Genomic DNA, 20901 nt, shown 5'->3' with positions numbered 1-20901 from the left:
TCACTGGTGGATGGGTTTCTGAACTGCCCACAGCCCTCCTATGAGACACAGACTGAGTAGAAAGAAATGGTGCTATTTTATCATGATCAATATTGAGGACCAATTAGGTTGAAAAGTGGTGAAGTGGTCCTTTAATGAATGCTGCTCACTTGCCAGTACTATTGACACCTTTAACTGGAGCTGTGTGTGTGTGTGTGTGTGTGTGTGTGTGTGTGTGTGTGTGTGTGTGTGTGTGTGTGTGTGTGTGTGTGTGTGTGCGTGTGCGTGTGCGTGTGCGTGTGCGTGTGCGAATACTATACCCGTCGAAAATATCCTTAAAAGTATACCGGTAGTACAATTTGAGAAATAGACATTGTGAGGACTCAGGACAGGGTTTCTCGTCTTCACATGATACACATTTTCAGCCCACCTCAAGGGTGTGATGTTGGCCCTGCACCGACCGGTCCTGAGGGACAAAGCATGGCTTTGAATGTGAACACAACTACATCAAGAATTTTATAAAACGTTATTGTCATTGAATTGGCTATATCATGAAGCACGATGGATGTTTAAATTCAACAGGTGTCAAAAACTAGGCCTACATTTGATTTGGTTAACCTAAGGTCACATTCACACCAGAGAGTTTTGCTGCGATTAAAACGAATCCTGCTGCGCATTTTCAGAAAGTGCACTTCGTTTGGCTGGTGTGAAGGCTCATTCGAATCCTAATGCGTATCAAAGAACCGCATTCTACCAGATTACAGATTGCAGATTACATTTCTGCCAATAAAGTATTCAATCAATCAATCAATCAATCAATTAACAACATTTCTCCCAGCGTACTCCTTGGGTCCCGATGGCTCCAACCCACGACTTGTCTCGGGGCAACCACACTTGGCAATTTCTGCTCCCCTTCTTCAAAAGCAGCACCTCACTGTGAAATGAACAAAAAAAACACCTGGAATTGGTGAATACATACACCCAATATATAAGGTGTGGCTCCAGAAAGTTAAAGTCCACATAGGTAGTAGAAACACCTTAATCACTGCAACCCTTGACCTGCTGATATACAGCACTTGATTGTGCACTGTGTGTGTGTGTGTGTGTGTGTGTGTGTGTGTGTGTGTGTGTGTGTGTGTGTGTGTGTGTGTGTGTGTGTGTGTGTGTGTGTGTGTGTGTGTGTGTGTGTGTAAAGCTCAATGCTGATAGTGAATCAATCATTCATGATCAGACAGGCTACAATGAGTCGTGTGTATATGCTATGTTTCTGAGAAAGACGGATAAAATGTACAATACTTCAGTTTTTGTTTGCATTTTGATATTGTGTAGAAAATTAAATGTTTGCTGAGTGCACAAAAGTTTGATGAACATGCCACATAATGTACCAAAATGAGTGCAGAAAAACGCCTAGCAAATATAAAAGCAATGGAACATGCAGAGTTTAATTTAGCAAGTATAAACGTGAAGCTTATGTGCTTATGTCAGAAAATATATATCATGCATACTGCAATTGTGGCGATATTGTACATATTGTTTTATTGTAATCGTTTTTTGTGTTGTAATATTCTCAATTGAATTGAATCATAGTGAAATTAAGCTACTCATCATAATACCGGTAGTCTCTCTCAGACTTGCTTGCAAATTCAAAGGAAAAGAGGGCGCTGTTTTTCCTTTATTATTTGCCGATGGGTTCTTAGATTGTAATACCGGAGATCCCCTGGAACCCCCCCCCCCCCATGCCTTCAGGACCCCTGATCCTTGCCATGTCAAACACAAGTCTCTCTGCTCTCGTGTACAAGTAACAACACATACACCTATGAACTATGACAGCACTGTACATGCATGAATGTTATGAAGGATAAACAGCTGACTGACAGGCAGATGAAAATAGAAAATAGAGCGAGGATGAGAGAGAGAGAAGGGATGAGAGAGAGAGATATCTCTAATGACATTGCTGCCCAAGGTCGTGACTCTTATTCTGGAGGGACAGACCAATGTTGTCATCTATATCACTTACTGTTTGTGTGTGTGTGTGTGTGTGTGTGTGTGTGTGTGTTTTGTAAGGGAGTGTGTATGTGCCTGAGCATATGCGTTGATATGTATCTGTGTGTGTGTGTGTGTGTGTGTGCAGAACGTGCGCGTGTGTAAGTGTGTGACTGTAATGATAACAGATATGTTTATTAATAACATTTAAGTGCGGTCCATTGACCCCAGAGAGATGATGCAGTAGTGAGGCGAGGCAGACGGGTCCTCAACATGTCGTCCACAGAGAACCGCATCCACAGAGAATGTCCACTGACTGCCTACAGCTGTGAGCTTGTCCATCTGCTAATTTCTGTGAAACGTTTTCCCAGTATACAGATGCTGAGATTTAAGTGGATAAAATGACCAAGTGACTCTTCTACAAGGCAGAAGCTTAACACTTGAATATTAGAAGCCTTGTTTTATATTTCTTTTTTATTGTTATTACAGTAAAAGTTGTTTGATATTGCCATACTGGCTGTAGTTAATTGTATTTTGCTGGCCTGTTGTAAAGCACTTTGCAACCTCTACTTTTACATTCTGTAAGTGCTATGCAAATAAAAACACAATTTTATTACGATCATTATCATAATGGCTTGTGACACAAAAAACTTCAGTTTCAACTTGGTTTGGTTGTGTCTCTCTCTCCACTGGAGTTGGGTTTCACGAGCAGAAAGAGGAGGTGATTATTTTGGGACTCGGTGAGGAGAAGGGCGAGGTAGAGACATGCAGATGTTATTGTGATGGAGTAACAGGAGACAGGGTATACACAGTGGGGTGCTGTAGGCCTGATGTGGTAGTGGACATTCTCTCATTTGAGTAAAACACTGTAAAATTATGTTTTCATCCTGGGCCCTCTGATGATGCCACATGTGTGGGGACTGCATGCATGGGGGTGGAATCATGCATTTGTTGACAGCTTTCAGGTTGTTCAAAAATAGAAAAAATAAAAATGTACCTCCAGAGGTCAGTGTCCTCAAAACATCCACAATCCTTCCACCACTGACCTGAATTTGGTGCTCAGTGTTGGGATACAAGGCTCTACTGGTGAGCTTGTAAATCGGCTATTTTCAGCCACAGCACCAGGGGAGAAGAGAGATCAGATGTGAGAACGTTTTGTCACTCGACTTTGACCTCCAGCGGCCACGGTCAATGTTAACGTTAAACACTCTCTCTCTCAGTCTTCCTCCTCCCTCCCTCCTTCATGACCTCCGGAGACCTCATCACCCCCCTCCCAAGTCCCCAAGTACCTCTCTACAGTATTTTATCTAAGACTCTCCTACCACCCTGACGGTTCGTTTTATTTATTTATTTTTTGTCGTTGGCCTAGGAAAAATTAAAAATGGAGATGTAATGGCGAACGGGCTCGGAGGGGGGGGAGGGCATGGGGGGTCGTAATGTGATCAGGATGACAGCCGATCAATGGGCCGCTGTCACATGCGTGCACGTGCGCACACGCATTCACGTTATGACCACTGATGCGTGTCATATGGTGGAAGTATGTTGGGATGGATGGATTGATAGAGGACGGAAGGAAACTATCTCTCTCTCTCTCTCTCTCTTTCTCTCTCTCTCTCTAGTACTGGCTAAGACAGCAATACTGTGCATAAAATAGAAGTTAGGGTTAAACTTATGAATGCTTGTGGGTGCCTGCTCAATAGAGGATTGTTACTTATTTTATCAGGAACAGACATCCCTTGAGGAAGATCCAAAGTCTGATCTTTGACTTAAACAATTTCGGATCTACAGGTTGAGAAATGCAATGTTGTAAACTAAGAACATTTACTCAAGTACTGTACTTGAGTATTTCCAATTTTCAATACTTTTACTTCTACTCCCCTACATCTCAGAGGCAAATATTGTACTTTTACTCCACTACATTTATTTGGAAACTTTCGTTACTAGTTACTTTGTAGATTTTGATTATTATTACAAAGCATACATTAACCACTTCAGCCCTTTATACATTTCGGCCATTTGAAAATAGCCGATCTACAATCTCACAATGCGTCGCAAATACTCGCAATGCGACACATTGTGAGCATTTTCAAAAGATTTTTATACATTTGAAAACTTGGAAAGGGATGTTCTGCACACTGAATACTTTTACTTGTGGTACTTTAACTACATTTTGATGCTAATACTTTAGTACTTAATTTTACTAAAAACAGTACTTTTTCCACCACTGGTTTGTCAGTGTCATGTTTGTAAAAGTCACGTGTTATGTGCATAGATGATCCTTCAGAACATACAGCCTAACGCTGTCATAACCTTTGAACCTCGACACACCAGCAGTGTTCTTCAACCAAATCTAATCACACTCTAATCATTAACCTGTCTTTATCACACACACGTGCACAAGTAACACACGCATATGCCATGGCATCCATATAATTTACATACAGACATACAAACTGTACACACATATAGTGTCCACACACATGCATAAGCACACACATACACACACATACATCACATTAACTCAAAAAAGCATATACGGGCGCATGCAAGTGCGCGCACACACACACACACACACACACACACACACACACCATGGACACAATGTGCAAATGGGGCATAAATGAAATATTGACGCCCAGATTTCATGCATACTCAACAGATTACAGCAGCGCTATTTGAATTACATATGCAAATGTGTCTGCACGGACTGTCAATATGAGATATGGGGATGAGAGAGAGAGGTGCAGGGTCTGACTGACCCCACCACAAACACCACCCATCATGACCCCCAACTCTGTCTGTCCATCCGTCCTTCTGTCTGTCTAGTGTCTACCCATCTATCTATATGTCTGTCCGTCCGTACTGTTTACAGTAAGAGGGTTTAGTTGTCTCTGACTCAAAGTACAAGTACAAGCAATGATCATGAAAGTAGTTTAACAGTGAGCCTGCACACTCTTACGATTGCAAATGGATACATTTACACTGATAATCTGTGTAAATCTAAATTTGGAAATACAGTATATATCCCTGCAGTATATACAGTAGTAATACAGTACAGTATATATCATTCTGTATCTGAATAGAATCAAATGGAATATTGTGTCTTCTTTTACGTTTATCTCCTAAAATCTATCTATTATGAATCAGCGATCATACTCGCGGTCGAATATGTAAATAATGTACACAGTATTTGGAGAAATTATATTTTTATCTTTTTTGTTACATACTTTTAACCAATAATTAACAGGTTGGCATTGAAAGAGACATTTTGTTTGATGAAGAGACCAGTACTTGGGATCCTTGATTTCCATCAAAACACCAGCCACCGGAATCAGTAGTACCTCCAGTTCGTCCTGCTACCCAGCCTTTGTTCCAGTCAGCTAGCCCCAGCCCTACTAGCCTTCAGTTGGCTAGCGACCAGTCTGCTCCATCAGTTCGGCTTGTGTTCATGAGCCTGGAATCCGGCACCTGTTCAGATCCTGTTCCCCCTCAACCCGTCTGTCGTGAGGCTCCCATCGGCACCAGTGCATCCAGGACTGGAGCCCTCACTGCCTCCCAGTGCACCAGAGCCCATGCTTCAGCCCAGCGCCAGAGAGGCTTCACCGGCCAGCAGCGCCAGAGATCATCTGCTGCACAGTCACGCAGAGACGCCGCCGCATGCCGCAGCTGAGATGCTGACACCGCCGCACAGCAACGCTCATACACTGCCTAGCGCCACAGAGCCTCCGCCACTGCTGCTCACCTCTGAGGCCCCGCCGCTGCAGCTCGCCTCCACTTAGGCTCCGTCGCTGCAGCTCATCTCTGAGGCCCCGCCGCTGTAGCTCGCCTCCACTCAGGCTCCGCCGCTGCAGCTCACCCCTGAGGCTCGGCACCCCTGTGCCCGGGTCACCCATCGCTCCAGTGCCCATGCTGCCCAGTGGTCCAGTGAGCCTGTGCCGACCAGTGCCCCGGAGCCTGTGCAGCTCAGTGCTGCTGACACTCAGCCTAGCATTGATGGACCTTTGTCGGCTGTCCCGGCCGACATTCCACCTGCTTCCGTTGAGCCCGCTGTTAACGTTCTGCCAGGGGCTTCAGCAGGTTTGGGTCCACAGCCCCCTCAAACACACTCTGAACAATGGCATCCTTAATTCTGCGAGTGGTTCTTTTGGTCCGCCAGATAGTCTGTTGGCCACTCTAGCTGTCTGTCTGCCAGTATGCTTGTGCGTTTGTCTGCTCCCCAGTGTTTTATAATCCGTTTTCCCACCTGATGTGTTTGTTCTATCCTGCCCTAGGTCTGTACAGTGTTTTTGCAGTGTTTCCTGTCTGCTCCATTTGTTGCTACCTGTCATGTCTCACCAGTCTGTAATTGTCTCCACCAGCCGAAGGCATGGGGGAGAGTATGTTTTGCACTCCGTCCGTCCGTGTGTCCGTCCGTGTGTCCGTGTGTCCGTCCGTCCGTGAGCAGCTAATCTCGGCCACCGTTAACCCGGTCGATGCCAAATTTTGCACACACACTCCCTGGATGCCAACCATGAACCTCTGCCCCAAACTTTCCAGAACGGCCTGTTATAGCGCCACCAGGAGGCCGCTTTGTGCAAAACAAGTTTTTGCACAGTACACCTACAGATTGTGTCCAAACATCACGCAAATTGGTACACAGTCTCTCTAGAGCCATTCAACCAAACCGGTCTTTCAGATTTCTCAGACTCCATCCTGATTGGTTAAGATTGGCTTCCAAAGTTCACAGGAGTGCTCAGTTTCAAACAAAATGCTGCAAATCATGAACACATCGCATGATTTCCGTGAAATTGTGCACCCACATTCCCACTAGGCCGAGGACGAAATGCCACATGAACAATTTCAACTCAGCCTCAAGGTGGCGCTATAACTGGCCGAAAAGTGTTTTTACATCTGACTGCACGGATCTGTGGATAACTTTATATGCCAACTCCCTAGAGGCCAAGGAAAAACCTTTCTCTGGAATTTTTCACATCTGCTCTTTATAGCGCCACCAGGGGGCCGACATATGTAAAACACATTTTCTATTATTACTCCTTCAGATTGATTTCTCCATCCTGATTGGCCACGATTGGCTCCTACATATTCCCACTAGGCTGAGGAAGAATCCTGGTGGAGACCTGTGCCGATTGGCACTTTATCTAGTTGCATTTGTAGTTCACCTGTGCCCAGTTAAGTCTCAGCCTATCGTGTGTTGATTGTAGTTATGTTGCACCTGTGTCAGTCTATTTAAACCTGCAGTGTTCCCTTGCCAGATTATAGTTTGTTGTCCTGCCCTTGTATGTCCTGTCCAGTTGTGATTAAATCATCATTGAAATTTATCTGCCTGCCTGCTTGTGGTTCTGCATTTGCTCCAACACATGTCTCACCGTGACATATACTACAAGATTTTTTTATTTTTTTGCTGTGAGCTTGTTGAAAAAGTGTGAGTACTACTTAGAAGGCATTTTTAGAATGGGCCTCTGGGATTTGGGGTGGGATTTTTAACCAATTTAGGCCCAGTTCTAAAAAAAAATCTTCTAAATCCCTAAATGTTTTCAGAAAAACCTATGTTTCTATGCCAGTGTGCTCAACAGTTTTTCATGTCAGGACCCCCAGAATTATCTGTTTTTGGCCGCGAACCCCCATCTGAAAATATGTTTTTCCAGGGACCCTCCCAGAAGCGAATATTCGAGATTAAAAACGTTCACTATTTGCGCAATAGCTAAAGTATAACATAATCCTTAAAACACCAAAAGGGGTTCCCGTCCTGAACGTGTTAAAGGATCAGTGCAAAAACAACAATGAATTGAGTATGGAGAACATGGAGTTGGACTTAACAGAACCATGACTGTTTTGATGTCTTCCAGGTCTGGACTGCAGTTTTTAAGGAGGGCTCATGTCAGCAGGGAGAAAAAATACAAGTTTTGTCCTTGATTTGAGAACGAACGTGGTGGGATTGTGTGCGTGCGTGTGTGTGTGTGTGTGTGTGTGTGTGTGTGTGTGTGCGAGCGTGCGTGTGTGTGTGTGTGTGTGCGAGCGTGCGTGAGTGTGTGGGTAAACCATCCACGTTGACCGCTATGTCTGACCGCAGTGGTCAGTCAGTGGGCGATTTATAATGACCACACACATACTCTCTCTCTCCCCCTCTCTCTCTTACACGCGCAAGCACGCACACATGCGCATGCACACACGCACACACACACACACACACACACACACACACACACACACACGTCTTCATTAACAGAGAAACATTTCTATTGATCTCCAGACCTCCTGCGCCTCACGTTACAGATAAGAAATATGTAAGACTGAGACTAAATGGGTTACATGTGCGCACGTGCACACACACACACACACACACACACACACACACACACACACACACACACACACACACACACACACACACACACACACACACAGACTGGTCAGTGCTAAGGAGGTTAGGGTTAGTGGATTAGTATTGAACAGATTCTTATAGCATTATCTGTGGGCTAGAGCCGGCCACTGGTGTCAGAAACACTACTGTGGTGTGTGTGTGTGTGTGTGTGTGTGTGTGTGTGTGTGTGTGGAATGTGGTTGGCCACGGGTGACAAAACCTTAAGTGTGTGTGTGGTGTGGCCTAACATGTTTGTTTGTCTGTGTCTGTTTGTAGTATTTACTCTAAGGTTATAGTTTATGATGAATATGCAATAAATGAAAAATACATAACTAAATAACTAATAACTAATAGTTCAGCTGATACACATACAATTTCAGCAGTCCACATTATTTTCCATGCACAACAGAATTGTGAATTATTTTGAAAAGTAGAGAGGCTAAACATGTATTTTCATTCTTCACATATAGATTGTATAAGGTCTTTTGGGCAAAATACAAAATGTGTGCTCGTTTTGTACACAGGCCTTCCTAAAACATGCTACTTGAAGTAAATTGGCAGAGCGTTGACTGATACAAATCAATGATGTGTGTAAAATATAATCAATTCAATCAATTAACAGATCTTCAAACGGCCCCTTAAAACAGCATATTGGCAATAATGTATATAGAGCCTATTAAGAGTTCAATATCCTTGTATGTTGTCTCACATAAGGACATATAGTCATTATATCTTTAAATTACAAGTCATCTCCAAACTAATCCGTTCTTTCTTTCTTTCTTTCTTTCTTTCTTAGGATGGAGATGACAGTAGACTTACAGCGGCGGAAGGCTCACCTAGAGGCAATGCCCCTGGACTATGGGCCCTCCCGGGGGTTTCCTCTGAAGACAGCTGATGAAGACGGCTCAAAGTAGGAACCCCATTAGGCACGTCACCATTAGCACTTTTTTACTGGACGATTGTCAGGCCAACCTTGCACACACGGTATCTGCACATTTATAAAGTTAAAATTCCATGTCTTTCTTTCTTTCTTTCTTTCTTTCTTTCTTTCTTTCTTTCTTTCTTTCTTTCTTTCTTTCTTTCTTTCTTTCTTTCTTTCTTTCTTTCTTTCTTCACTTCTGTCTTAATTCCCTTTTTCAGTTTGTCTGTAGCCTATGTCCCCAGTATACAATATGTATGTATGTAACCGTACAGTATGTGTGTGCACCCACTTAAATGTTGGCCAAATGTCAACTTCATGTCACTCCTTCCATCTCATATCTCGATCATTGTGTGTCTGTGTGTGTGAGAAAGAATTAGAGACGGGATAGATGAAGGCAGAGATAGCCAGAGGGAGACAATGTGGAGAGGAAGAAGAGAGGGAGAGGGAGAGGGAGAGAGAGAGGGGGAGAGGGATAGAGGAAGACAGAGAGAGGGAGAGAGTCCTTTAGCATCATAACTGTCACAGAGAGAAGTCTCCATGGACCTAATGCAACCATCACTCATACACTGGCAAGGAGCTTCATTTTTTAATCTGTGTGTGTGCGTGTGCGTGTGTGTGCGTTTGCGTTTGTGCGTGCATGCGAGAGAGAAAGAGAGAGACAGAGAGAGAAAGTGAGGTTGTCATTCTTTAGAAATGTTTTTACCGTGGAGATTAATCTAACTTTAGTGACACACACAGCAGCGATACAGTCATACAGACCTCGATGCAGTGACAGAGAGAGACATAACAACAGACGCAGAGAGAGAACGACAGACAGCGAGAGAGAGAGAGAGAGATAGACGGACAGAGAGAGAGAGAGTAAGAATAAGACGAAAAGAGAGACGGAGTTTGTTGTTCACTCAACTCCATCTCCTGACATCTAGGGCTGTCACGATTACAGATTTTCTGGGGGAAGTTTATATGGCGTTTGTAGAAAATTCCCCATAGCTTAATTTATTTGCCTTATTTTGTACAGGCCTATTTTGGGCAACCTCTAGTCATTCTTTAGGACCCAGTTTCCAACTCCAATTCAGGCATCTGTTGGGGCACTCCCTAATGCTACAGGACCCCAGTATTGTGACCGTGCAGTTCTAAAATGCAGATGGACAGATAAACCTGACCAACAGAATGCGTTCTTGAGGAAATACTATTCATTCATTCACCGCCACATTCATTCATCATTTCACCATCCATGGCTGTCAATCAACTAAACTCAACTTCATATAAAACCATAAATGCCAAAACTGTGTCAACCTTCTTCATGCTCTCTGACTGGAGCCCCGTGGTGGGCATAGCATCAACCCCCCTAAGTTTATACACGCCTCCATTAGGCTACTAATATTTTACAGCGTTCATTTCTACGTTAGTGAAGCCACAGTCCTGAGTCTCGAGCCACGGTCGGAGTGCATTTAAATACACTATAGAGCGGTGGCGATGGGGCACTGGCCTACTTGGAACGATGCAAGTTGGAAATGCATGCCCCACCCAGTTATTATGTATGTGTCCCTTTTATGCCCATTTATGGAGTTCTTTGTCAGGCATGCCCACAGCTAGGCGTGCATCTCGTGCTTGGTCTGACTCAGCTCCCTGTGCACGGTGTTGTGCATCACGCATCCGGTTGAGGTAGGCTCGGGTACCTTTTGGCATTGCGGCATGTACAAAGGTGATCTGTAACTGATATATAACTGCATCGATTAGCCAATTTATCATTCTGTTGAGCTGGTCAAGTCATTGTGATGTCAGCTGTGTCCCCTTTAATGCCCATATGGAGTTCTTTGTCAGGCATACCCAAATATGGAGTCTATGCAGTGATGTCAGAAGTGATGTCAGCTGTGTCCCCTTTTTTATTTTTTTTATAGAGGGACAGACAGTAGACTGACAGGAAATGGGGGAGAGAGATGGGGAGGTGACATGCAGTAAAGGCCGTCGGGATCGGGGGTCGAACCCACGGACAGAAGCCTCATTGCTTCATGGCTCAACTAAAAATGGAAACTCAGAGAAATGATGCAGGCAGACGGGTTGAGACAGAGCGAGAGAGAGAGAGAGAGAGACATTCAGTATACTGTACATGGCTGTGGTTGGTTGACAGAGAGACATATAGATGTATCTGTGCTGTATGGCTGTGGGATGACAGATGACCGGCCAGACATCCGTCAGACTTGGCACAGCTTCAAAACCTCAAACCATGACACATGTCAAGCACAATCACACACACAATCAAGCCTGCCTGCATGCGTGGTATGGGTGTATGAATGTGCACGTGTGTGCGTGTTTGTTTGTGTGTGTGTGTGTGTGTGTGTGTGTGTGCGTGTGCGTGTACCTGTATAAGGTAAGCTAAGGGCAAGGTGGGGGGGTCATAGGAACATTGTCATACATCACGCTCACAAGCACACCCGCACGCACCCACACGCACATGCGTGCCCACACACACACACACACACACACTAACCCCATGTCCTGTCCGTACGTCCATAGCAATAAAGCGTCACATCTGCCTTCATTGGAGCGGAGCTAAAATCAACCCCCCCCACCCCCACCCCCTTTCCCCCCTAGCCCCCCCACACACTCACCCTGACGGGCGCGGGCCAAATCCAATCACGGCTCAATACTCAGCATGACTGATTGGCTTCCAATCCAATTGAATCTCTCTCCAAGGAGGGGGGGGGGGATTAGGACAGGCAGCCTGTTCAGAGCTATTAGACATTGGCATTGGCAGGAGAGAGAGGGGTCTCGGTGGAAAGAAAGAAAGAAAGAAGGAAAGAAAGAAAGAAAGAAAGGCAAAAAAGAGGCGCTGGGAAAGGAGCGAAGGGGAGAAAGGAAGAGAAGTAGCTAGGTGACAAAAGGAGAGTGGAGTGCATAGAAGACAGAGGGAATATGAACAACAAGGACTGGACAGTGAGAGAGAGACAGAGAGACAGAGAGAGACAGAGAGACAGAGAGAGAGAATGAAATAGAGGGAGTAATTGAGAGATTGAGAGTGTGTTCTAAAGAGATGCTTGCTACAGGATGCTTAGACATGGTGTGTGTGTGTGTGTGTGTGTGTGTGTGTGTGTGTGTGTGTGTGTGTGCGCGTGCATGCGTGTGTGTGCGCGTGTGCATGTGTGTGTGTGTGTGTGTGTGAGAGAGAGAGAGAGTGTGAGAGAGAGTTCTGTATGGCTGCCAGCTCCTGTTTTAATTGCCTCGTTAGGAGTTGAGTCTAACTGTAAACTGCAAAGTGCTTACAGACACCAGGGATTAAAAACTTTGACCCACCCCTCCCCTTCCCTTCCCCCCCCCCCCCCTCTCTCTCTCTGTCTCTCTCAGTCTCTCTCTCTGTCCCTCTCTCCCTCTAATCTCTGTGCATCTTTCTTGCTCTTCCTCTTTCTGTCGAATCCCTTTCTCTGCCTTTCTGTCCTCTGTCTCTTTGCGGGGAGAAGTATCGAATCTTCACGTCAGTCTTTTGTGTTCACAAACTTTTGCACAAGTCAGGTGATATTTAGAGGGACTGTGCCATGATCTGATGTTTTCATTCTTGAAGGTTTTCATCGGTTTTAGAAACATCAATGCCTGGCTGTGATACAACACCTGCATATTGACAGAAAAATCGGTATCAACATTCCTCTCTGTTCCTACATTTCCCATGATGCATTTGGCATTGATGTGATTTATTTATTGAATCACATCTCGATAATTACATTATCATCTAATCACAATTATTTGAGATAATTGCAATTATTTTTGCATAATCGTCATAATCATTTTCATGTTGGAGTTGAAATAGTTGATCTACAAGCTCAACACGGGTCACGTGATGCGTTTTGAGCTTGTAGATCTTTCCACTATAAAGTATAAAGTTATTAAATTATGTATTTGTCGATTCTGCCCCATGCACACCTTTTGTTTACGAAGTATATAAACATTTAATCATGCTCTAATGTTCAATGCCATTTAAATAGTCAATCGCAATGATTTGTGTGACAACTAATCGTCAAGTCAAATTTGTAATGGTGCGACAGCCCTGGTAAAAATCTATTTTTGTAACAATGTCACGGCCAGCAAGGGGAGTGACCAGGATGCCTAGCATGGTAGTAAATTTGACTATGCGTGTCTCAGCGTGACTCAATGACATGTAACGTTCCAAGCTTTTAGATTTAATTCTTTTTTTGACATTGTATAAAACAGGTTTTAGATTGACATCTGTTTCAGCCAAGTATGCACCATAGCCGTCGTCATTGTTTTTTATTGATTGAATACTTTATTAACAGTTTGCAGAAAAAAGCACAGGAAAGTACAGTTCAATAAGCTTTGCTAAGAGGATTTAAAAGTAACCCAAGAAAGGCTATGGCTTGTTTTCATTGGGGTCCTTCATTCAATTCATCCGAGAAAAAGGTCAAAGTTCCTGATATGGAAGAAATTCCTTTTCACACAGAATGTTGTGTCTGTCTGTTTTATTTTCCTTGAACACCATACATAGGCTACTTGTTGCTTAATTAAAGAAAAGACAAAATAACCCACTGCACGTAGGGCTGTCACGATTAAATGGTAAATGGTGCATTTATATAGCGCCTTTATTCAAGGCGCTTTACAAAGATTGTGCATTACATTCACCCATTCACACACACATTCATACACCGATGGCAGCGGAAACCATGCAAGGCACCAACTAGCACATCGAGAGCAATTAGGGGTTCAGTGTCTTGCTCAAGGACACTTCGACAGTAACTCTGGGGGAGCCCGGGTTCGAACTGGCAACCTTACGGTTACCATCCAGGCACTCTACCCCTGAGCCACCGCCGCCCCACGATTACACATTTAAGTTGACAATTAATCGTCACACAAATAATTGCGGTTAATGTTTTAATTGTGTTTGTAATAAAAAAATCACACACGTGTGAACTGAGTGGTGCAATTCCCCCCCCCCCCTCTCTCTCTCTCTCACTCACTCTCTCTCATTAGAGACACTACCCCTCTCACTGTTTCTGGCGCCCCCTACTGCTATTATTAAGTCACATACTCGTGCTTACACAGACACACACACAAACAGGTACGAGGACATTGCAAGCTGGTTGTAGGAGTGGTTGCACCACTCAAAAATCACACGCGTGTGAACTGAGTGGTGCAACTCCCCTCCCCGTGATGTGTTGTATGGACACAAATATAGTAATTGCGATTAGACGATTATGTAATAATTGTGACGAACTAACTGGACATTACATGTTGACCTATCTCTCTCTTTCATTGAATTCTCTAAGAAAGCCAAAAATTCCTAGAAATTAGGGTATCTTCCAATAATTGGGTGCATTCTTGTGTGCATGTGTGTGTGTGTGTGTGTGTGTGTGTGTGTGTGTGCACGCGTGCATGTGTGTGTGTGTGTGTGTGTGTGTGTGTGTGTGTGTGTGTGTGTGTGTACTGTGCATGCATATCTATGTGTAATAAATAAGACAAGTCTGACACTATCCTCATTGGGATGCACTGTTTATTTATCCTCTATGCTCCCACAATTCCTTTGTGTTCTAAACAAACCACAACTCCCCACGCCCTGCCAAAGCCAGAGAGGGGAGGGGGACACAGACAGACAGACGGAGAGAGAGAGAGAGAGAGAGAGAGGGGGGGGGGGGGAGGGGGGGGGGGGGGAGGAGGGGGGGGAGGGAGGGAGGGAGAGGGAGGGAGGGAGAGAGAGAGAGGGAGGGAGGGGGGGGGGGGGGGGGGAGGGAGGGAGGGAGAGAGAGAGAGGGAGGGAAAGAATTAGGGGTGAGAGAGCAGCCCGCAGACCACATCATGGTTATGGGATCAGTTATATGGCTAATGACTGCCATCAACCACTGGGTAGACAGAGAGAGAGACGGAGAGATAGGCCTCCTTCGTACTAGTGTCAACTCTGACAGTCTTAACTGTACAAATGTATTTTTACAGATTGAAACTCAAAGAGATGAATTACCACCCTGAATGTACGAGCCCTTGCTTTACAACTCACAACGAGTGTGTGTGTGTGTGTGTGAGTGATGATAAGGGTGGGATACAGTATGAGCTTTGTTTAGGGTTGAGGCCATTTGGGTTACAGATCCATTCAGATACACAGTATAGGCTCAGATATGTTGTGACACAGTGAGTAAGATTCTCAGTATTCATTCATCATTATATATATCAACTCATAACAGAGAGTGTGCAAATGCCGTTGGTTCCAACTGCAGGCGCTCAGAGTTAAATTACCACTGGGTATTATCATACAGTGCTGTGCAGTGTGCACTCCTCCTATCTCTATATCTGGCTGTTCTGTGCCGCGTTCCTCTCGTCACCCACGTCTCCCGTCCGTGGTAAAACCATAAAGATTAGGATGGACCTTTCCTTCTGGGTCCAGAGTTTCCCGTCGGGTCCAGAGGTCGCGGCTCTGCCCGGTTTACAAGACCTGCCCGAGACACGTGCACGACGCCACATGCGTCTGCCGCGGCGGACAACGCGGACCACCCAGCGTGCCGGAGACCAGGCTACAATTTCAACAAACCACTAAACTGGAAGCACCTGGAATCAAAGGTGAGCAGCTTCATCGCTGAAACCATTTATTACTAAATATTTATGACACTTTCTTTCTTCAATTACATGTAACAATCATTACATATAGATAAACTGTATTGGTATATTTAATATACCAATACCGTGGGTCCACCTGGTACTTTGCTTCTGCATGGTATAGTCTATCCTACCAGGAAATGAATTGCTTTGCAATTAGGACATTAGTGCGATTAACACGCCTATTTTCAATTACGACATTAGTACGATTAACAAGCCTATTTTCAATTACGACATTAGTACGATTAACAAGCCTATTTAAAAAAGTGTGAAAAGTTTGACATCCATGTCAAAGGTCAAACCCGATCTCTCTAACCTCTGTGTTCATAACTCAAAAAGTATTTTGACAAAAAACCCCACATAATAATAACAGTAATACAAGCTAACAATACATTTTGAGTTTGAACTGTAGAATTCAGGCGGGACTTTCAGCTCACTCACACCACTGACAGCCAATAGGAAGGATGGGATTTTGAGAGACCAAACAGGAATCTAGCTCAGAGACACAGGCCAGCAGTTATTTGGTTGCTAGCCCAGAAACAGCCAGTCAATCAAGCTGTCAGTCTGTAGTGTCTTACAGACAGACAGACTCTACCTCTGACAGAGTGTTGTGTTTGGCTGTGCAGCAATGTTACCAGGTGTTAATGCACCCAACACGATCTCAATCCAATAGACACTGTGTTAAAAGGCCCAACTGTACACTACAGTACTGCTCTAGCTGTATCACACACACACACACACACACACACACACGGTAATCACTCTGCAATTAACGAGCCTGTGTGTCTGGGCAATTCGATACACACTAAGTGAGGAGAGGAAAGAACGGGAGTGAGAAAATGAGACAGAGAGAGAGAGAGAGAGAGAGGGGGGGGGGGGGGGAGAGAGAGAGAGAGAGAGAGAGAGAGAGAGAGAGGGGGGGGGGGAGGGAGAAGGTCAGGGCCAAAGATATCTACTTATATTAAAGTATACTATAACTATAAAAATATAGTTTTAAAAAACGAGTTAACCATGAAGTTAACTCCACAAAAGATCACAGGATCTACTGAATGTGAAGGGGGAGGTGACAAATTGACATATATTCCTACAATAATAGTATGGCAGCCCCCTATAATAGGCCTACCCCCCTTCACATTCAGTAGATCCTGTAATTTCCTGGGGTCTAGTACATTTTTTATAAATAGCTTTAACATTTTGTAAACAAATACATATTTAGCCCCATGTTTGAATGCCCCCGCCCCCCTGTCAAAAATAGCTAAAATCGCAAAAAAAAAAAAAAGCAGCATGATGAAAAAAAACACCTAAAACATGAACCTTGGTTGAAAAAAAACTAAAGTTGTCCTTTAATATTAATTATCTTTCATATTTTGAATTTTTACCTTTTTGTTGTTGCTATTTTTGCTAGATGTCTTGTAACAACGTATATGTAGGGTTGAAGTGAGGCAGTTGATCAGTAGCTCTTATCCATAGCACTAGGAGTTCTCCTTATAGTCTTGCGTATAGCCAGACAACTATTCCACAATCTCCGAATGCTGCCTACAGTATAAAGAGTCTGGAACTACACCTCCTGAAATCCGAGTAAGGAAGCTGGAATTTCCGTTCACGAAAATATATTTTGAAATGGCTTCTAAGCAACAAGCATAATACACATAATGCTTAGGTGCAAGCTTCCGTTCTCCAGACTGTATGATCGAAGCATTTGAAAATTGCGAGCTTGGCAACGCGAGACTAGTACATTTACTGTATACTCAAGTACAATGTTGAGGTATTTGAACTTTACTTGAGTATTATACTTCTACTCCACTACATCCCGGAGGCAAATATTGTACTTTTACTCCACTACATTTATTTGAAAACTTCAGTTATTAGTTACTTTGTAGATTTTGATTATTATTACAAAACATACATTAACCACTTCAGCCCTGTATAAAGTTCGGCCATTTGAAAATAGCCGAAGCTCACAATGCGTCACATCACAATCCTTTTAATCACTTTATCCATTTATGTCCTGGCTATTATAAAAATATCAGATGCACAAGCTCACAGCACGTCAGTCACTTTGTGCCTCGTTGCAACCCTGTACTTAGCAAGAATATCTAATTTGGGGGTCCTTGACATGAAAAGGTTTGAGAACCACTACAGTATAGACATGATATTGTATACATGTGGTCTTTTCCTTGCTGTTGCATTTACCCTGAGGCTCCCCTCTGTCGCCTCAGCTAGGCCTGTCACAATCATTACATGAACCGCCTAATCGCAAACAACATCGTTTCCATGTTGGAAAATGTCCATGCATTTTCAAATGCAGAAATAGCAGATCTACAAGCTTACAAGTTACAACACGTGACTTTGTTATGTGTTGTAAGCTTGTAGATCAACTTTTTCAGCAAATTTTTGGAAAGACATACATTTGTAATCATGACAGGCCTAGCCTCAGCACACATCTCTCTTTCCTTCTCCCCGTTTCCCTCTTTTCAGCCTCCCTCATTTTACCTGCCCTCCCCCCCCCCAACTCTCTCTTCCTCTCTCTCTGCCTCTGTGTTTAACTCTTGCAGGTGTTATCTGTGTGTCTTAAGCAGAGGGCAATTAGACCCCCCTGTCTCATTAATAATACATTGTTAGCCTCGTTAATAATTTACCTTAATTGCTGATTTAAGTTTCCCTTCCCTCAACACAAACGGTCACTGGGGGGAGGAGCGGGGCTCAACAACTCTAAGGTCACACACGTTCACAGGTCACACACACACACACACACGCACACACACACAGGACACCAAGGTGATAGATGGATTAGGTTTCTTGTCCTTTTTTTCAGCCCTTTTCGCCTGTGTGTTGCACGCATTCCTGTGCATGTACTGTGTGTGTGTGTGTGTGTGTGTGTGTGTGCGTGTGTGCGTGTGTGCGCGTGTGCGTGCGTGTGTTTTGCATACGTGCGTGTGTACCCTACAGTCCTTGATGCCAGTGGGCAGATCAATGCAGCTGATTGAAAAGAGTGGAGTGTACGTAGCTGGTGAAAGCCAGTGTCACTGTGTCTGTGTGTCGTAGTAGTCGTACTAATGAAGTGTAGGCTGAGCAACGCTTATAACACTGCAAAGTGCAGTATTCATTTCACCCCTGAGTGTAAAAATGTACCTGTACGGGTTACTCTCAGGGTTCAATTAACCGTACGACGTAAGAGTCAAAACCGAATGCGATTAGAATTATTTTGTGTTGGTACTCCTTATCGACAGCACTATCTATCTATAACCTTTTCCTGACTTCTGAATCAAGGCTTTCCCTCCCCTGGAGTCGATAAAGTATTATCTTATCTTTCTTAAAGGGACACTTCACCCTTTTTGCAAAAAAATATATGTTAATGATGTTTAGAAGCTTTAGAACACTTTCCTGGAGATCTTTATGTGTGTAATATGTGGTTTTAGATATTTTAGATTGTAGCAGTGAGCCTGTTGTCTCTGATGTCATGGACACTGGGCTCACTTCCTTCCTGGACTACATGTTGTCTCAGTAAGACAGCTCTCCCCCTATCCACAAGGAGGAGCAGTGCACCAAAGAATTATGGGAATTGTAGTCCAGGAAGGTAGTGAGACCAGTGTCCATGACATCAGAGACAACAGGCTCACTGCTACAATCTAAAATAACTAAAACCACATATTACACACATAAATACCCCCAGGAAAGTGATCTAAAGCTTCTAAACGTCATTAACATATATAACATATTTTTTGCAAAAAGGGTGAAGTGTCCCTTTAAGGGCATAATCTCTATCTACAAAGGTCTTGGTGGTAGTTAGAATTGCCTGTGATCAATTAACACACGTTGTTGCCCGGGAACCCCTCAGTGTTCTATAATTGGTCCCCTCCTTTTTGCCAGGTGCTTGAAAAGCGCCTGGACTACATTTGCTACTACTACCTCTAGTACCATCATGATTGGCTGCCTCGTCTCTAGGCTGCCTCTAAGCCAATGGGAGACTTATCCATGAAACCCATAGTCTGAACGGCATAAAACCCATACTCTGACCGCTGCAACGTGAAGCCGTTAGCCATACAGCGGCTGCAGCACACACACTGATTATACTGTAGATGTGCATAAACGATAGCTTTCTGCACCTGGCAGTTATGACTGAGTCATTCTTATTCTCAACCCTCTACACTAAATCTCACTAAAAGTGTTCACCTATTACGACATGCCTATGCACTCAAATCAATTCAGTGGCTCCGTTGCGTGTTGAAGAAAAAAATAAATTACAGGATATAAAATAGTACACACACTAAAATTGTGAGCAAAACATATTTGACAGGCATGTGCTGTAACGTTTAGATGCTTTGGTAATAATGTTTGTGTTCATTTCTGCTAATTAAACGTTTCCTGAATTGAAAATGTTGCTTGGATTTCAAACTCTCTGCCTCTGTTTCCACAGGTAAAAGTTCTCTAGGCTGATTGGCCAAATCCTTAACGAGCCTGCTACGCCTCAGTCTGGACCTGCGAAAGTCCATTGGGTTTTTGACGACGACTTCTGATTGGCCAGAGAGTTGATTCTGACCCCCCCTGCCATCAGTAACAAGGATTCATCCTGTTGTTCCCATGACTGCCAACAGGAAATCACTGTTACTGGGGGCAAGGGTCAGGGAATCATACACACACAAACACGCAGCATCGTGAAACCTCTTTTTTTATTTTTTGTAAATGAATGCCCTACTTCATCATATGATGTAGGGCAATCTACATATTTTGGAGATCATTGTTTCAACCATATATGTGTCTTAGATTTGTATGTTTCATGTTTTTGAGGGGCTGTGTCCAGCTTTGAGGGTTTGTGTAAACACAAACATTGAAGACAAAAGTGAGGACACTAATTGTGATTCGCCAGAATGAGATGATGTATGATGACATGCCGGTATGATGATAAGAGCGCCCCTCGCTTCACAAAGGTGTGATTAAAATAAATACAAATAATGGTAAACTGAGAAAATGTGTGGAAGTTGTTTTTGCCTGTATATACTGTAGGTTTTATACATATTTAACAGATGCAAAGTATTAACTTTGATTCTGCTATTTGAAGTGGGTCTACTAA

Source organism: Protomyctophum parallelum (assembly GCF_964188405.1).
Source record: "Protomyctophum parallelum genome assembly, chromosome: 23".
NCBI lineage: Eukaryota > Metazoa > Chordata > Actinopteri > Myctophiformes > Myctophidae > Protomyctophum > Protomyctophum parallelum.
The sequence above is the reverse complement of the archived record's forward strand: the minus strand, read 5'-3'. Positions refer to the sequence as shown.